Below are 20,154 nucleotides of genomic sequence, written 5' to 3'. Positions count from 1 at the left end.
GGCTGATAGTAATCCCAAGTACAGCAGCAAATCTACAACACAATGGCCACGATGACCTCAACCTAATTACAATGCTACGGTGGGACCTTAATACAATACAAATGTCTGCAAACATAAATTAGCAAAGAAAACTGGGCCAAAATTCAGAGAGACATAGGGAAAGTCATAAAAAAAAGAATTAGTTAAAGCTCTTTCTGTTAAAGGTGGTTCTCCAAACTACTGAATCATGGGCTATACTAAGTTCTTATTAGTTTAGTCCCAACTGATGGCCTTTAAAAAGATGTCTCATTCCCCAGCTGTCACATACAACATATGGATTGCATTGGTTACAGATGAATTTCTAAACTACTGAATGTTCCAGTAGGCACTGCTGGGGCAATCATCTGGAAGTGAATCAGACCTGGAACTAGCAGGTACAACAGTTTCAAATAAAACAGCAATGCAAGTATTGCACTCAATCACAATGGTCTGTATGGACGCTCACTACGCAAGACCCCATTGTTAAAGAAAAAGCATGTTGAAAGTTGGTGCTTATATAATTGAAGGAAGGATGAATGGGCCAAAGACTGTGTCACTCTATGATTAATGTTCACATTCAAAGGGACTCGCCACACATAACATATCCAGGTAAATTCTGATGTGGGAACTGATCTCATGATCTTTAGTTTACAAATTCAAATACAAATTCAAATTTTATCTGTCACACACACACAACCATACACAGTATGACATGGGGGTGAAATGCTTGTAGCTGTACAATGCCCGACCATTAAATGACAGAAGAAAAGTTTTACAATATTTACAATTTACAGTTTACTACAAAAATTACAAATTAACTTGGGAATTTACAGTTAAGAATGTGCAAATAGAAGAAGAGATTATAAAGATTATAAAGATTATAAAGTATAGGAATTATAGGATTATAGGAAATGTGTGGTGGTGCGTGTGGTGACGTGTGTGAGAGTCCAGTCTTATAGTGACGTGTTTGGGAGAGTCCAGTCGTACACCTGGTTCAGGCCCCGAATAGCCTGGGGGAAGAAGCTCCTCCTCATTCTCTCTGTTTTGGCCTTAAGGGAGCGGAAGCGCTTCCCAGACCTCCATTGTTGGGATGGGAGAGGTCCATCATAATCTTCCTAGCTTTGGACTTGCACCGCTTGGTGTAGATGGACAGCAGGTCAGGGAGCTCTGATTGAATGATGCGTTCGGCTGAGCGCACCACTCTTTGCAGATCTCGTCTGTCCTGCTTGGTGCTGTTCCCAAACCAGGTGCAGATGTTTACAACCCTAACATTGATGCAAGTCTCAGTGAGTGCTTAGACTGGTCAGTCAAATTAATAATAATGGATTGCATTTATATAGCGCTTTTCTAGGCACCCAAAGCACTTTACAATTCCACTATTCATTCACTCTCGCATTCACACACTGGTGGAGGCAAGCTACTGTTGTAGCCACAGCTGCCCTTGGGCAGACTGACCGAAGCGAGGCTATTAAATGCATAGAAAAATGAATGACCACTGCTAGTCATTAAAATTAGGTCAAATTAATTCACAAGTCTATCCAGTTCTTGAAAGATATTGTGCATCTCTTCTCTGTTATTAGGTACCTCATTATATGACATCAGTCCACTAGTATAATAGTCCTACTCCAATACTAGACTAAAATCCTTGTTTGTTTCCATTCTTAGCATGGAGCCCCATTCAAGATTACAGGAAAGGTATGAATGGGGTTTGAACCCATGAGCTGCGATTTACCAAAGACCAATGCCTTATCACTTGGCCACCATGCCTCACTACACATTCTGCTTCACATACACTTGCACCCATATATAGACTCCTTCCCTTGAAATTTTAGCATCTCAGATTAAATCGCAGGCCAGTGACACGTGAACATGACACTGAGTGTGGGGATAAACATGGGGACAAGATAGACTGGGGAGACAAAACGACAAAACACAGAGAGATGAACATGGGAACAGGAAGGGAGAAACCATAAGCCCCTTTTCCATTAGAACAGTTGAGGCAAAAATTATTAGCCCCCCAGGACTCCTAAAACTCTTCCCAATGTTTGCAACATTGATGAAACTTGATATAATGCAACATTCACCAGTGCTATTTAATAGCTTTTGGTACATTTTGTAATATAAAATGTATTCTTAGGCTTGCTTGACATCAAATATAGCAAAAGAAATGCAGTGTTCAAAAATATTAGCCCCATGTGAATATTTTCTTTCAAAACACACCTACAGTAACCTACAGAAACCACACCTGTGCAGTCAATTGGCTTCCTTGCAACATTCAGTCAACATAAAAAGGAACGGGACACTTTAACACATGAGAGGGACTACTGTTATTCACCGTGCCAGAAACAAAGGAAATAAGTCTGGAGCTCAGAAAGAAGGGAAGGCTACACTGGCATTTCCAATTGATTCACAGTGTCTAGAACTGCTATACGTTGCATCATTGCCAAGTACAAGGAGAAAAATTCTGTAAGAAACAAACCTGGCTGTGGCTGTAAGTGCAAGATTTCAAGAACTCTGGAGAGGAAAATATTCAGAGATGTCAGCAAGTGTAACAAATGCGTTAAATACTTGTGAATTTGACCCAAAACACCTTTTCTTTAAAATTAAATATTTCATTTTGCATCTCAATCTCCTACCTATGTTATCTGAGTCTGTGTGTGTTCGTGTTTTTGTGTGCTGCGTGGTGACGTAGGCGCGTGCACGTGTGTCCCGGTCACAGCTCCTTTCAGCGTGGCCGGAGGTAAGTCACTTGCCACGTTGCTCTCAGCTAATTAAAGTTTGTTTAGACCCCAAGCTGCAATGTGAATATAGCCGAACTGCTACGTTTTGTTATTAAGAGACTCGTTCGGGGAGAGGTGTCCTGGCAGGCGCGTGACACAAACAGCTCAGACCTTTACTTCTGTGTTGCAGATGTGCAGTAAAGAGCCAAAGGCCCAGTGCTGTCTCCTGCCTCTTACTTTCACGCCAGAACACAACGCATTGACAGGCGTAACACTTGCAGACCGGTTACACAAGGAATCCTGTACATCTGCCAAGACCATTGTTGCTGACCTGGCCGACTCTTGCTGACTCTTCTGGAGTTGTTTCAAGGAACACAGTTGTGAGGGCTCTTCATGGTGGTGGGTTTCAGGACCATCAGTCCAGAAGAAGTCTAGGCTTAGGTTGTCGCTGAGTCTTCTAACAAGACAATAACCCAAAGCATACACCAAAATATTCCAACAGTTCCTCAAGGATACCAAAACCAAGATCCTGGAGTGGCCCACACAGAGCCCAGACCTCAATCCTATTGAGAATCTGTGGCGAGTGCTCAAAGTGAATGACCGTGCTCGGAAACCATGCAATCTGGACCAGCTAGAAGAATGTGCAATGGTGGAATGGGCCAAAATATCTCAGGAGACCTGTGCCAACCAATCTCTAAGATATTGTTGTCAGTTGTAGCTCAGAAAGGGTACAGTATCTTAATAGCCATGTGGCTACTAATTTTGGATGTCTCATTTTTGCCCTTTTTTGTTTCAACTCGGCGTATCAATAAAATATCCTGATTGAATTTAGGGACATTGTTATTTTGGAAACAGATACACTATAAGAACGCTCTCATTGTTAACATTTTCATATTGAAATCAAGAGTGTTGTCCAATGTCATGAGGGGGGATAATAATTTTGGTCTCAACTGTACCTACTCAGATCGACTCGGCATGGTTTGCCACTATTTTCAGGGTTTTCCATTAGGTTATAGTACCTGATATCAAGTACTTTTTAATACTTGCTCACCTCGGGTTCCAACTGATCCGAGCAAGTACTAAAATGTGACGTCATAGACTGAATGCCAGCGATTGGCTTACCAGCAGCATCACTCGATAAGTCATGAGGGCATCTCGTTCATGAAAATTAACACCGTCCTTTTTTAAACCTGGCAACAGGGGAAATGACTATATGGCTATAGGGACAGTACTACAAATTTATTAACTGAACAAGACAGGGAAGGCAGACAGCCAGGAAGACAGAACACAAACACAGGACTCACAGTCCAATCCCAGACTATATGAGTCTTCTAACATTATGTTTCTCAACATAAACTTTTTTCATGTTTGATAAACATCGCAGTCACTCAAAATAAATATTACAACTACATTAATGTTTAAAATTATAACTATACAGTTTGGGGTTTTTTGCAGGCCAATAAAAATGCCATGGGGAAAAAACACTCTGAGGCACAGCATCTTGCACATAAGCAAATTTGTTTGAGTAGACCTTTGCTTTTTCCCTCTTTTGAATATTTACTATTAATCATTAATAAGCATTTCTTATCTGATTACTTGACTGAATAATTGATACTAAATTAGAATAAACTCTTCATAGCACATAGAGTTCATAGCAGGGGCCCACAGAACTTTCAGGATCTGAAGACTGTTTGTGTAAGAATGGGCCAAAATGACACCTGAGCCACACAAGTCGATGCCAGTTCAGTAGACAGCAGTTTCACACTTGACCTCAACACCTTAACAAATTTTGTAATGTGGGATTGTATTTTCTAGCAGCATTACAGGAAACATTACAGATAACATTCAAAACTACAAGTAAAAGACCTGAAGTATTTTCAACTATCAATTATCAAGTTACAGCTGACTCTCAGACAGTCTCAAATGTGAATACCATGGTTCAGCATATTGCATCTTCACATCTAATTCTTAAATATGTAATTATGCGACTTATGCCTAACTTAATTTCTCAAACAAAGAACTAGGGGTGGGCGATATATCAAATAAACTCGATTTATTGCAAGTTTTTTCTATGTACGATGGTTTAAATCAGCGGTCCCCAACCCCTGGGCCACGGAACGGTACCGGTCCGTGAGTCATTTGCTACCGGGCCGCGAGAGTGAGACTCGGATGTGAAATGTATGGTTTTCAGGGTTTTTATCGGATTTTAGCGTTATTTTGTTATCGTTTTTTTTCCGTTAACTCTGTTTTCCCGGGTCTTTTCATGTGTGTTATGAATAAATCTTATTTTTTTGGGTACCGGTACTAGTTTTATTTTGTTGTATTTATCCGCGACACCTTAAAGGCCGGTCCGTGAAAATATTGTCGCGCACAAACCGGTCTGTAGCGCAAAAAAGGTTGGGGACCGCTGGTTTAAATGGCTTTATCGCAGCCATTAATTATAAGTCGCCATGGAAATATAAGCCGTCTTGGGTCAACAGACACAACAACACTGGACTCAGTGGTTGCTTTTAAAAAACAGCTAAAAACTCATCTTTCTAAACTTGCTTACTTTTACTTACTTACTTACTTTTGCACAGATATAACCAGAGCCTTGTTGTCTCCTCTCTATATATACTGTACTGTATAGTTTGTATAGTGTGCTTCTTTTTAAGTCAAGCTACTAGAGGTGAAGTGACTGTTCCCTTAAAGTTTGTTTTCCCTTCTATCTTATATCTGTATTTTATCTGTTTTGATTTTATATATTGTTTTGTTTGTTTGTTTGTTTGTTAATTAGTTAGTTAGTTTATTTGCTTGTTTTAATCAATTTTAAATCATGCTTTTTAGTTGTTCTTCTTTCTAATGTCTCTGTAAAGCACTTTGAATCACCTTGTTGTTGAATTGTGCTATACAAATAAACTTGCCTTGCCTTGCCTTGCCTTGCCTTATACCCAGGGACTGCTCTGATCCTTTCTATTGAAGCTTGATGGATTAAAGCAGGGGTGTCAAACTCAAATACACAGTGGGCCAAAATTCAAAACTGGAACAAGGTCGCGGGCTAACATTAATATTTACTGAAAAAAAAAATCTTCCTCCAGATTTAAGAATGAATCTCTTCTTATGGACTCAAACAAGTTTTTCTGAAAAACTGAATATGGAACAAGCAAAGCTTAATACTAAACAATATATATATTAGCTGTATAATACCAGTAGGCCAGCTCTAATAATAATTTGGTATGGCTTCGCGGGCCAAATGTAATTAGGCTGCGGGCCAAATTTGGCCCGCGGGCCAGAGTTTGACACCTATGGATTAAAGACACAGGGAGCAGAGCTGCCTCAGAGAAGAAGGGGGTGCAGGGAGAGTACAACCTGCAGTTTGGGAATTAAAGAATAATCTTCTCCTGTGTCTTCCAGAGAATTATATCATGCCTTATATAGATCCTTTGTACTCTACTGCAGCACTCAGAGCACTTTATACATTACATGTGTGTTCGCAGGTCAATAAAAAATGTACATAGGACAGTAAAATCCTGAGGCACACCATCTTACTTTTCAGCAGCAACAATTTTGTGCATCAAAGCATACTATTGCTAATTAATAAAATCATTTTTAAAGGAACAATTGATACTAAAATATAAGAAACTGAGAACACAAAATCCTGAGCTCATAAAATGGCTCAAGGAACCAGATCTTAAAAAATTGACCAAAATCAAACCTGAGCAATGCATGCGACCAGGGATGGAAATTACCACATGCCACTGTAAATTTATGAAGTGGTGTTTAACGTCTTAATGCATGCTCAATCATCCAGGTCAGTAAATCTCCAAAAGTTGATTCTGTTCATCTGGACGTAGCGTTTTCAGTGTAGCTGGATTGGTGGTTTTTCGTTTTTATGGGCCGATGGGGTTTTTTTTTTCGTTTTTTTCTTCCGTAACAGTATAAACACTGAAAGGTGGTGGATTGGCCAGATGAAGGGAGATGTGTAAAAATAACTTAGTTGTTTGGTGGTGGCTATTGCGGAGCTTCCACAGATTCAGTAACATTAGCAAGTGGTGGAGGCCAGCAGGTGCAACACGCTGGCAGGTGAATGACGGAAAGGCAGGAGGAGCAGAGACCTGAGGTGGTGAACTGAACTTCAGGTAAGAATTTATGACCTGCAGTCTATCTGGGTCAGATATAAACCAAGTTTAGGTGGAGTTTATTTTCGTTATTCTGACTTTTTAGTCGTACTGCGTGCTAGCTAGCATGACGGAGTTTATATACAGCTGGGCGGGTGCTATGATATTACTGATGTTGAACTTGTTTTATCTTATTTTATTTATAAGGTTAGTTATTAGAGTTGCCAACTGTCCCGTAAAAAATGGAATCGTCTCGTATTGAGGTGAAAAGGAACAGTTTGTCCCGGACTTCAGCTACAATGAAAAAGGCACAAAGTTGGAGTTATTCTGTGTCTTTGCTGCACAGCTGCCTCTTCTTCTCTCATTCTCTCCCCTCCCTCTCCTGTTTCTACATCAATAATGAAACTGATCAATAATCAGCTGATCGGCTTTTCTCTCTTATTTATCGCCCACTTTGCCCCAGAAAGAGGAAACCAGCAGATGTCGCGCTAAACAACAGCAGCATGTTTAAGCTTGATCAGCTGTTGTTAGAATTTATTTAATATTAATTTCTAGTATCAGCTGATGTTTGCTGGAGCCACAGCTGTAAAGCTGCTGGTCATGATATGGTTTGGTTATCTGGTGAGAGGGAAACATGAAGATGAAACCAGGAGATGTCCTTACTGAATCATCAGAGCTGTGATGGAGAAACAGGTTTACCTTTTAGGTGACATGAATGAGTTGAAGGGAAGTTATGAACTGTTTCTGAGAGACAAATAACACCAGGATCCTTTTCTAAGCAGCTGACAGCTGGTAACTGTGCAGGGGCGGATCTAGCAAAGCGTTGCCAGGGGTCCATGTAGGGAATTAAAAGGGAAAGGTGGGCACAAAGAAATACTTTTCTTTGTTATGTCATTTAAAAACTTTGAATAAATAATTATCTGAAAACAAATGTTTTCATCTGATGTAAAATATAGAAATCCATTATTGTACATAGTAATTTTTTTGAGGGTCCCAACATAATTTCTTCAGAACTAAGTACTGGATATGATGCCAGTATTTTCCCACATTTTCTAGATACTGCACCAGTACTTTGTGTAAAATGCCATCAAAAAGTCACTTAAGCTTTATTCTTTCTCACCTGTCTTTCTGTCTCCTTTCACTTTTTAAAGGTTGCCATGTTAGAAAAAATATTTTGCCCTGCCATGCTGTTTATTGATGTGGCAAATGAATGGTTTATGAAAATATATCTAAATCTGTCATCAGTAATCAGTAATGATCATGTCTCACCTCTAGTCTTCTCTGTCTTAATTTCAGGTTTTCACCATGTGTTGTAGATAGTTCAGGAGGTTAACTCGACCAAGCAGTCTACTTTCAGGTACTGTTTAGAATACCAGAATAGGGAGGATGGTGTAGGTTTAAGTTTATTAGATTGATACATATGTACCAGCAAGACAGTGTACATCACTCTGACAACAGCGTTTGTTTTCATTCAGAGGATTTGTGGTTTTTCCTTTAATACCTGGTGGGCCGGTCTCCAGTCAAAATGCCCGGGAAGATTTTTTGTCCCAGTCCAGCCCTGGTGTACACGACTACCCAAATGAGTCACCCACTGCTATGTTTAGAAAAAACGTACAAAGGATTGATGTACTGACCTGATTTTCTGGACCCAAAGACTACCTTCAACTACTAGACCATGTACAACAACAGCCACATAGAAAATATCCTTTCACATGTAGCATGTGTAAGTTTGCCCCATGAATACTAAAGGTATGGATCAGGATTGAAGACCTAGACCCACGCCTTTTCACTTGGCTGCCATGCCACATTTGGCTTTACTGCAGTCACATAGTGACAGTCATGGAAGTGCTTCCTGAGGCCTACAGCTATCATTGCTCCTCCTGTTTGGTCATCAGGAAACTAGCCTGTCTACAGACATCAACTGCAGATTGCACAGTCTTTAATTCAGTGTACTGTTAGGCTCACACAGGGATCACATATGCAGTGTAGTATGCTATGATTTCCTTCAATATTTTGACCCAAAACTCGTAATATAAACACAGCAACTCAACTTGTGTAAAGTACTTTCGACTGGGCATTGTGCACCTGGAGTTGAGTTTTTTGACCAATGCATGAAACCATGTATTAAAAAATGTCAGCTATTATCATCGTAGAACTTTATTATATGGCACCCGTTCTTATGTTCTTAAGTTTGAGTCTAAAGGCTAATTTTTAGCACAGGAGACTCCTTTTTCCTTCTGATTTGTAAACTCTCTCCATAATCTTTAAATATTACTTAGTGGCAGAAGACTTTTGCTGCATCGATGTCTGTGTTTAATATCATCATCCAATATAATTTTTTCATATCGCACAGATCACGGTTTCATTTCCTTCCATTTTCCTTGTTTGTCAGTTGAGACCTTTTTCTGGTCATCAGTTCTTCCTGCGACAACTGCAACACATCTGAGGGGTATTTTCACTATCAGCTCTTTTTCTTAGTTATAACAGAAGGAGGACTTTGCCTCAAGTGTCTCTGAAAAATGTTTGCTATCTTGTTTGAATTTTCTTCCACAATTTATAAAGTATTTATGAAAACCCTTGAATGAGTCTGTGTCTCACTCACTCGCGAATATATTGTTTTGAAAATAACTGACCAATGGAGCAGCAGAGAGGAACTGCAACATGCAAACAGAAAATAACAATATGTAAAGAACAAACTAACCTCACAACATTTATATGCAGCTGGGGCTTCCTGTTTGAGACACCTGACTAAAACTGAAACCTCTTTTGGTTTTGAGAAACTTCTGCAGCACAGCAGCTTCTCACTGACTCTAAAATATCTGACAATGTGAGGACAGTGAACTTTGTTTCTGAGTCCCAATTGAACCACCCTACCATGTTTTACTAGGGACTCTCCCTCTGACTCACTGTTGTTAACGGTTAACTTAGCAGGTCGTGAGTCACTTCTTCTTCCCTGTTTGACAGCATGGAATTACCTCAGTACCAAAATACTTTTTTCTTTGCAGTAAAATCTAGCATCTCAGTAAGCTGTTATTACAAATGTAAAACATCAAAAGTATCACTGACACACACAATAAATGTTGCCTTAGATTTCTTTTAAAAATGTGACACAAACACTCTCTCTATCAAGTAGATGCCAAAAAAGGCAAATAAATCTACAAGAAACTGGACAAGTGAAGGACAAAATAATTTTGAGGCCTAAAAGATTAACTATATACAGGAAGATTATCTGAAAGTCATGTCATCAAAAAAATGGAAAGAGATCCAACACAGACCTGACACAGGACCTGAGAGATGCACCTGGCTCTTCAGTTGATCCAACTACTGTTCACTCAGAAACAATGTCAGTGAAAGTCCTTCTTAAGGAAGAGGAAACGGGGAGACAAAGCTGAGGTGTGCTAAACCACCCAAGAACTGGACTGAAAGTCAGTGGCAACAGCTCTGATGGAGTAATGAATCCAAACCTTGAACCTTGTGTTCAAGTTTTTCTCAGAAGGTAGGGAGAAGTTCAAGTGAGAGCTACAATAGTGAATGTCTGCAGCCACGTGTACAAAATGTCTGAGGAACTGTCATGGTTTGGGCTGCATTACAACCAGTGGTGTTTAGATCTTATAAAAATAGATGGAATTATGAACACAGAAAAGTAGCATCAGATTTTGATCCATCATGCAATGCCAACTAAAAAAGTTCTATTTTTCAGCATGAAAATGATGCCAAACACACTTCCAGTGCAGTAAACAAAACCCAGGTAGAAAAATACACAGTCACTGTCACGGTATGACAGTCCTCCGCGGCTGACCTCCTCGCTATGCTTGTGTTTGTTGTTTCTGTTAGTGTCTCCCTCTTTTTTTCTGTCTCCCTGTGTTTTTGCTTATCTCTCGCTCCCGGAGAGAGAGTTTAGGTTGCGACCGCTCAATCCATAAGTGTCTAGCGCTGGAGGTAACTGCACCTTGAGGTAGCTGTAGCTCAGGCGGCAGAGCAGGTCATCTACTGATTGGAAAGGTGGTGGTTCGATTCCTGGCTTCCCCTAGTCTGTATGCCAAATATCCTTGGGCAAGATACTAACCCCAAATTGCTCTCCCTTGTCTTGTTAGATTTGATTTGTCCCAGCTGTGTTCCCCATCCCCATATTATTCTTGTGTGTACTCATGTCCTCTGTCCTCTTTTCTTCAGTGTCAGGTTGTCTGTTGGTCTCGTCATGGTTCCATACTTACACATCTCAAGGGTTTGGTCCATGTTCAAGTTTTTGTTCGTCTTTTGTGTTTAGCATTTAGTTTTTCACAGTTCAGTTCTACTTAGTTTCTCCCCAGTGTGTTGTGCTTTTTGTTTTTGTACCTTTTTTCAGCCTAATTAAGCAGCTCGCCTTTGGTTATAAGTTTTCTTCTTCTTCGCCTTCATTAGCTGTGCGGCTTACCATCAGAAGAGCGACCTATTTAGCAGTGTGGCTAAGCTCCGGTCGACACTGGATCATTGAGTCAATCCTCGTCAGTACGGCCGTGATTAATTGTGTTTGAACCTCGCTTATTGTTTAGAATTGCCTGCCATCATGTGTGTTTTTACATCAGGAATTGGGAACGGAGAGTGTCTTTTTACAAGAGTGGATCCGCGGGAGAAGTACAAGAGAGGAGCCACAGGTCGGAGCACGAGCACAGGATTGTTTGGAACTGTTTTACACTACACAGACACTCGCAACGTCGAGAGAAATTTCCGGGACCTGCCTCAGAGAAGCCACAGAATTAATGAACTGTATATATCCTTCAACTTACTTACTGTAAATAAATTCACTGTTTTTTCCTGTTTTGGGTTTTTTTTTTTTCGCTTTTCCCCTACCCATCCTTGACAATGAAGCACTACCAATCATAGATTGGCCTCCCCCAGAGACTTCAACATTACTGAAGCAGTGTGGAATCCTCTTGACGGAGAACAGAACAAAAGGGAACTATTCCTAAAGACTACTTAACCCTCTGGAGTCTGGGGTATAATTGGCCATTTTTTAATTGGCTTGCCTTGTGTGGTATCACTTTTTCCAATGCAGTTTTTTGTACAATTATTTAAAACTACTTACAGAAGATTTATGGCATTATTTTAGTGCCTCTATTCTGAGCGCACCTAAAAGAAAATTTGCAAGCACAAATGTTGCATGTTGAGGAGAAAATTATTTTGAGCGAACAAAATTCATTGCTGCGTGCAAAAATCGGTTTTTGCGATTATCCATATACACACACAATAACAGCTCCTCTCGCTCAGTTGTTGGCATTTGCTCTTCCTCAGATCTGCTTTGTGCGCTCACAGACATCTGCGGACCTGCTCTAAGTGTGTCGTTTGCTCACAACATCTCTGCTTAGTGCGCACTCAACTCTCTGTACACCGTTGTAAGTGTGCCACAAAACCAAACAATCACAGACTTGGATGCAAAAAATTCTGATTGACTGCTTTGTTCTCCAATCACCTCGCTAGCTACTGTAGCCAAACCCAGGCAAATATCCCAGAATGCATTTTGTCCAAAACTCAAATGAGGCAGTTGGGGAGGAACGCAGAGTGGCGGAGTTTGAAATATTACTCTTTCTGGATCACAAAATAATCTTTTAAGATATTTTTTAAGGCGAGAATGGTGCTGTGTAAACGGTCCAGTTATGAAGCTGAATTTTAATCTTAGCAAAACCGATTTACTCAGGAACAAATCAAACACTGGAATAAACCAAACATGAACATTTAAAAGGTACCTAATTGATTTATATATCATGTATATATCATATTTTGTTTTGGTTTTTTGTTTGTTTGTTTTTAAATTATTTATTTATGCAAGTTTCATTTTTTTTTACACATTCACAAACAGCGGGACAGAGGAACACAGACAATAAGGACAACAAAAAGAAAGTCAACACCAAAGAGCAGGAAAAAAACAAACAAACAAAAAACAAAACAACAACAAAACAGCAACAAAAAACAAACAAACAGACCCCACAACAGGGTACACGGTAGGGCTGCTCAATTAATCGAATTTTAATCACGATTACGATCTGGGCTTTCAACGATCATTAAAAATGACTGAGCCGATTATTAGCCCCTCCCTCATTTATCCGCGACACCTTAAAGGCCGGTCCGTGAAAATATTGTCGGGCATAAACCGGTCCGTGGCGCAAAAAAGGTTGGAGACCGCTGATTAAGAGGACCCGAGGGAAGCTCGGAAAGCTAAGCAGAAGTTATTTGGAGAGTGACTGCCGTTGGTTGAAAAGAGAGTTTAAAAAAAAAAAACTTCAGTGGTGTTGCACACTATTTTATATTATTTTTTTAAAGTCATTGTTAACCCTTTAAAGCCGGTCAGAGCAGCACGCTCCGTTTTGCGTAACTATTTTTAAATCCCTGTAGAATCTGAACCGTGTAAGCTAGCGCAATAATTTGTTTTGCATATGAAACCGGAGGAGTTGTACTTACATCTGATGCCATCAGCTTGTCCTCGGTCACGGTTTCCTTCCACATATAGCTTTGCAAAAATTGCATAAAAAGCGCTTGCAGGAACAAAAACATAATATTCCAGAAACACGCTTTGCCGTTCCTATCAGCTGTTCGTAACACTTCCCACAGTGAAATGATGCACATGCTGTTTTCTTTGCAAATTTGCATCATAGGATTGTTTTTTGTTTTTCCTGCAGTATATAAAAATTGCTGTATCTCCAAAATAAAACTATGAAGACACTCAAAATAAATTTCCTGTGGTGGGAAACTATTTTTTGCAACTTTATTGTATTTAAAGTTTTGAGGGATAAGCCTCTTAAATTTCTCCAAGTAGAAATATATGTAAACAAAACAAAAGCAATTTTCAATTTTTTTTGTAGTTTATTGCACTTTTTTGCAATTTATGTAATTACTATGGACTTAATGCATACATATTATTAAAATATGGGCTATAACAGTTGTATTGATGTATAGCAACTTGAAATGCTCCCACAAATGGCACTACAGCATGTAAAAAAAATAATATAAGCTCTGGTGGACTTGGTTCTATAGTAGGTCTTAAAGGGTTAAATAAATATCGTCAAATAATCGTGATCTCAATTTCAGTGAAAATAATCGTGATTATCATTTTTGCCATAATCGAGCAGCCCTAGTACACGGCCAGCACTTATTTGTAATTCCTAATTTGTAAGTACCAAAAACAGCAGAGAAGACAAAAGCAAATGGTATACATGTCAAACACCAATCCACATTGAAGATCGAATCCAGAGATTGCCAGGAGGAGCCGATTCATAACAGTTATGGGCAACAGCTCAGAATGATAACAGTTAAGACAATGTGGTCAGGACCCAGGGTGTGGACTGTCCTTGTTAATGTGGTCTATAAAGGGACCCCATATCTTCCTGAACTTCTCCATGGAATCAGACGTAGAGAACCGAATTTCTTCCAGGTATAAACAGGAGACCATCTCCTCGAGCCACCTCTTGAAGCAGGGAGGGGAGGCAGATTTCCACTCCCCCAGAATCAGACGTTTGGCAATAACCATACCAAACATGAGGGCCTGTTGCACAGCAAAGGGAAGTGCCAAGGAGTTGCTGTAGCAGCCCAGGATCACCATAAGACAGTCAGGATACAGTTGCCTGTAGTAAACAATGCTATAGAAACTAAAAATATAAAAAATCCAAAAGGCTGTAAGCGTAGAACAGAACCAAAAAAGATGGCCAAGAGATCCGTCCACAAGTTTACATTTATCATATTTGGGGGAAACGTTAGGAAAAATCTTGTTCAATTTGGTTTTGGAATAGTGCAGTCTATGGACTACCTTAAACTGAATTAACTGAAGCCGGGCGTTAACAGAGCATAGTTTTATCGGGCTTAACACTTCAGCCCATAAATCGTCAGAGATAACCAAACCAGTGTCTCTTGACGAAGCCTCTTTAATATGGCAAGAGGGGGCTGCCAAAGAAAAAAGATTAACAAGCTGAGAGATTAAGTGTTTTGAGTTGGGAGGTTCGTTCATTATATTGTAAAAGACATGCTGTACGGGGATAGTATCTAAATTTGAGAATGCTTGCTTGACATAATTCCTAATTTGTAAGTACCGAAAAAAATGACTTGTAGGGAGGTTGTACTTTGTCTGAAGTTGAGCAAAAGAAGCAAAATGATTGTCAATATAAAGATCCTCTATAGCAGTCAACCTTTTAACAGGCCATTGTTTGAAAGCAGTATCCATTGTACTAGGCTTAAAGGTAGGATTGTGGCAGATCGGGGCAAAAGTTGGCATTTCCGGGAGGTTCAAGATTCTCTTGATTTGATTCAATATTTTTATAGAGTTGCAAAGAATAAAGTTATTACATGATGGTGTACTTTTAATAACCAGTTTTGACAATAAGATCGTTGGCAAGGATGCTCCAGTGCGCTCGATAGCGGTGCTAAGCTCCATTTCGAGCCATTTAGGGCTGGACCCGCATTCCACAGCATCACCAACTATAGGCAGATTCCAGAAGACCCAGGCTCTGGCATTACAGGCCCAGTAATAATGTTTGAAAACTGGAAGGCCCAGACCACCCTCGTCCGTGGGCTTTTGCAAGTGAGACTTCGAGATGCGGGGGGGCTTGTAGGCCCAAACAAAAGGCATGATAATGGCATCCAACGCTTTGAAAAAGGAAGACCTGAGAAAAATAAATTAATAAAATTAATAAAGAACCTTGAACCTTGAAATAGAAACGTTCTGGAATAGGTACGTGAATTTAGGGAGCACAACCATTTTGATTATATTGATACGGCCAATCATTGAAAGTGGGAGACGTTTCCATTTATCTATCATACACTTGAGCTCATCAGTTAGAACCGAATATTAAGCCTGAAGAGGAGTTTTGAGTTCCTAGGGATGTTAATACCCAGGTATGAAAAATAATCCTGGGAGACCTTAAAGGGCAAACTAGACGACTTTAAAGGACTCCCACAAAACAGAGCCTGAAACTGCACCGTTATCATTGAATTGTAAAAATTCTGCAATTTTAGTAGATAGGTAATCCGTAAAACAGTCATTTAGATATAAAGAGGGGTTGAATTTCTCCCCAATGAAGTGTCTTGCCCAAGGACACAATGACCGAGACTGTCCAAGCCAGGGCTCGAATCGGCAACCTTTCGATTACAAGGCGACCTCCCAACTCTTGAGCCACGATCGCCCATAACTAAAAAACTGTGATAAGTGGAACTAATCACTTTCGAAATAAGCCTGGAATCAATAAGAAATAGTTAATTCTACTGAAACTGCCATGGACAGGGGAGAAAAAAGAGTATTGCTTTTGTAACGGATGCTGGTGCCTCCAAATGTCAACCAAGCCCAAAGATTTAGTAAGAGTATTGAGTACAGAAACAGCTCTCAAAGTTGGGGCCAGGGACACAGAGGACCTATCCAACAATGGATCAAACTAACAATTAAAATCACCACCGATAATGATATTATGGTCATTGTATTGTGAGACGAGATTGAATATTTTACTAAAGAAGTCAGGGTATATATCATGTTTAACGAAAGACCATATATGGATAATCGCAAACACTGAAATACATTTCTTGCACACAGAAATGAATTTTGTTCACTCAAATTAAACTTCTGTTTGCTCAAAATAATTTTCAACATGCAACATTTGTGCTTGCAAATTTTTTTATGTGCGCTCAGAATAGAGGCACTAAAATAATGCCATAAACATTCAGGTGTCACAATAAAATGCCACAAAAATTATTTGTGCAGTTCCTATTTCCCATCCACAACACGACGGAGGAGCAGATCACAGGCATGACACAATTTTTCAATGGGTTGGTGCACTTTCCCACTGGTGAGAAACATGTATGTTTTTTTTCACTTGTCCTTTAAAATTCAAATTTTTACCAATTATTTCTGCACTACACATGGTGAGAATATTCAGGAAAAAACATGGTGTAAATTATTTATCATAACTCTGTCTTTACTTGGTCTATCAACACAATTAAAAGACTGTTATACAGTTTAAAGTCCACACTTTCAACATAGAGACTAAAGCATGATTCATCTTGCTGATATGTCATCTTAAATTGGTGATGTGATTTTATTGCGCCAGTACCTCAGTCGACACCAGAGGGTTAAAGAAATTATAGGAAAGCTTACCTAAAAGAGTCCAAGCTGTGTTGAGGAATGAAGGTGGTCATATCAAACTCTGTATAAACTCTGTATGTAAAATGTTTACGCATCTTTCAAGTGATTACTGCACCTATACCCATTGTCCTCAAGACTTTTGCACAGTATTGCATATATATTTCAAAATAAAACAAATACAACGAAAACCCCCCCAAAAGTTGATTCTGTTCATCTGGATGTAGTGTTTTCAGTGAAGAAACGTTTCGTCACGCATCCAAGTGACTTCTTCAGTCTCAGCTGACTGCAGGTTTCTCCAATCTTATAAACAGTACATTTGCACAATGGGTGAAACTAACACTACTGAATGAACAACTGGTTGTGACATCAGTTCATTTATCATTAATATACAAATTGTCATGACCACTGATCAACAACCGCTACGTCCAGATGAACAGAATCAACCTTATTGGATTTACTTATCTGGTTGATTGAGCATGCATCAAGACAGCCCAGTGGAAAACTGAAAGCACTGCCTCCATTCATGTGATTGTTAGAAATCTTAGGTTTTTAGCTAATCCATCTAGCTAAAATTCTGCACAGAAACAAATGAGAAACAGAATAAATATGTTTAGGGAACTAAGTAATAGAAAATATAAAGAGATAATTACCAACTAATAAATGAATAAAAACAAGGTTAATAAAAGATTGACAAGCACATTACACCACAGATGTTACATTATGCAAATTATTAACAGCATACATCCCCTTTCAGTGCATTGAACGGGACATCCCTTTTGGCAGGTTTGGACTTCCATACCTTGCGCCTGTTTTACCGGTCTGTTACGTTTCCAGTTGTATGGCTCGCTGTGATTTGAAAGTCATATAATAAAACGGGTTTTTTACTTGTCCTAGAGATGTGTCAAAGCGACGAGGGTGTCTGGTCTTTAAGAGGTTTTCTGAGACTTTATTCAGAATGTAGTCCCCTTAAAAAGTTGTACGTTTACGAGACAAACAGGGATTAAACATAAAACGACTGTTAAAAAATCCCATACCTGGTCCAGTCGGCGAGTAGAAGTGAATCACTCAGACTCGTGAAAGGTTGTCCGACTGAAAAAGCCCGGAGCCTAAAATGGCTGCTGTGAGCCAACAAATTTACCCAGAAACACCGAAAATAGTCGGCTTGCTACTCCAGAAATATGACTCGTACTTACAAGTCAAGATGCGGCTACGTCTTTCCTGTTCACAACCACAGTGACTCGGTTCTTTATCTTCCTCCTCTTCCTCCTCACTCTGTCTCGCTACATATGGGGCTGCAGACCGCTTCCCGTTTTCTCACCAAGGAGACACACTCAAAGTCACCCCGAGCATCTGTGGAAAGCATTAATGAACCTACAAAAAAAAAACCCCAAAACAATTTAATCCATAAACGTTTCAGTTCAACAAGATTTAGGTACATTTAAAGTTATTCCAAGTGTTTTATGATGGAAAAAACCCACCGACTCCTTAATAAACAGCCTGAGGATAAAGTCAGTCTGAGCTCTCCAGATTAACTCAGCAGGCAGCAGCTTTCCACCCTCTAACGTTTCACCTGACCTGTTTACACAGTTCACTACACCTATGGGAGTGTTCACACCCGATCCCCCTAGACCAAGCCTATTCAAATGGCGGCCCGCGGGCCAAATGCGGCCCAGAAGCAACCTGCGAGTGGCCCTGCCTGTGGTCCTGGCAGAAACACAGAGAAAATGCAAAAAATTAATTCATTAATTAATTTTAAAAAAATTAAAAATTCCTACAGCGTAGTGTAGACTGTGAATGCAACACTCCTAGTAGCCTAGCAATATTTAACCCACAATGCACCGTGATGTAAACATGTTAAACAATCATCGTAATATATGATGCGACAACAGCATGTCTTTCTCACTCCAAAAGCACAAAATTGACAATGAAAACTGTCGGTTTAACCCTGCCTGGACTGACAAATACTTATTCATTTTACCGAGTTTAATAATCTTACAACCGGAGTTGTACCATGGTGAGGGTCCTGTACAGCCCAAGAGAGAGCTGCAGCATCTTCCCTTCGTGTTTGCTTCTTGGCGAAGAAGAAAAGGCCTTTCACAGATTCTGAAACAGTGAAATACTGCATGCTGGCCGTGGTGGATGCGGTGAAAAGTGAGTGTGACATCTGCTATTAAAAACGTACCCCTGTAGGACAGTTCAAATATTCGTAGAGTTGAAGTTCTGGCGTCAGACGAGTTTGAAATGCTGTTAGATGACCTGAAGAAAACTGATGTAATGTCTATAGCAGGAGATCACAGACAGAACTGATAATGCACAGTTGTGCGTATATGTCCGTTTTTTGGATGGGAAATTGCTCGCTTACTACCGTTAGAGGGACACACAGCTGGCGAAATGATGTTTGAGAAGATTTAAGCTCTTTTTGAGGAAAATGGTCTGGATATGAAGCGTGTCTGTATACTTGTGACGGATGGGGCTCCATCCATGGCAGGAAAAGTGAGTGGTCAGCGAAATATTTATTTTAATTTGAAAGGGAATTATCAAAATGTTTTTTGTTATTATTATTATTATTTCAAATGTGCAAAAAATTGTTTAGTTACAGCTCCCTTTTTTTTAAATGGACCTTTTGGTGTGCATTTGTGAGAGGTCACCAGATTTACAGGGGAAAAGGAATAAAAAAAAACTTGTTTTTCAGTACAGTTGTGTGGGTTTGAAATTGATCATGATCTGCTGCTTACTGGCTTCAAAAAAAATATCTGGCCCAGATAAATTCCTCGGTTTGAAAGTCTGGCCCAACTAACTTCGTAGTTGAATAGGCATGGTCTAGACCAACAAGCCTTTAAAATGAAGGAACAAAAGGCACAGAACAATAGAAACATTCAAAAACAACTGGGGAGACATAAAAATGACGGAACCAACACAATAACATTATAACAACCAAAAAGTGAAGTAAAGTTTCTACAAAAAACACAAAGGCTGCAGACAGACATAAAGAAGTAAAATAAGTACAAAAAACTGTGAAATAGCCATAGTAATAAACCTGGTAAATTATCATTTTATATCACTGGTTAAACAAGGACAAATAGTGTGCAACTGAACCATCAAATACCTGCAAGAGTTCCGTGGACTTGTAATTGTTGCTCTTGTCAAAGAGCTTAAAATAAAATGTAATGTTTTATGTCTGGGTAGATGTCTGTGCAGAGGAGAATGGTGGCTAAGCTTTCAT

The 20,154-nt window shown here is 39.6% G+C and overlaps 1 long non-coding RNA gene across 1 annotated transcript in view; it reads right to left on the bottom strand.

Annotated features, from left to right (window-relative positions):
- LOC146673607 (uncharacterized) overlaps positions 1-20,154 on the bottom strand; it is a 25,551-nt gene extending 5,397 nt beyond the window's left edge. Inside the window, exons 1-3 of the long non-coding RNA XR_014908730.1 lie at positions 20,038-20,154; positions 18,410-18,635; positions 18,125-18,302 (exon numbers count right to left, since the gene is read on the bottom strand). This is a non-coding gene — a long non-coding RNA (uncharacterized LOC146673607). The remainder of the gene's footprint in view (positions 1-18,124; positions 18,303-18,409; positions 18,636-20,037) is intronic.

Source organism: Rhamphochromis longiceps, linkage group LG3 (assembly GCF_057381845.1).
Source record: "Rhamphochromis longiceps isolate RC_006_pf linkage group LG3, R_longiceps_female_GT1.1, whole genome shotgun sequence".
Taxonomy (NCBI): domain Eukaryota; kingdom Metazoa; phylum Chordata; class Actinopteri; order Cichliformes; family Cichlidae; genus Rhamphochromis; species Rhamphochromis longiceps.
This window is presented reverse-complemented; position numbering and strand designations above follow the sequence as displayed.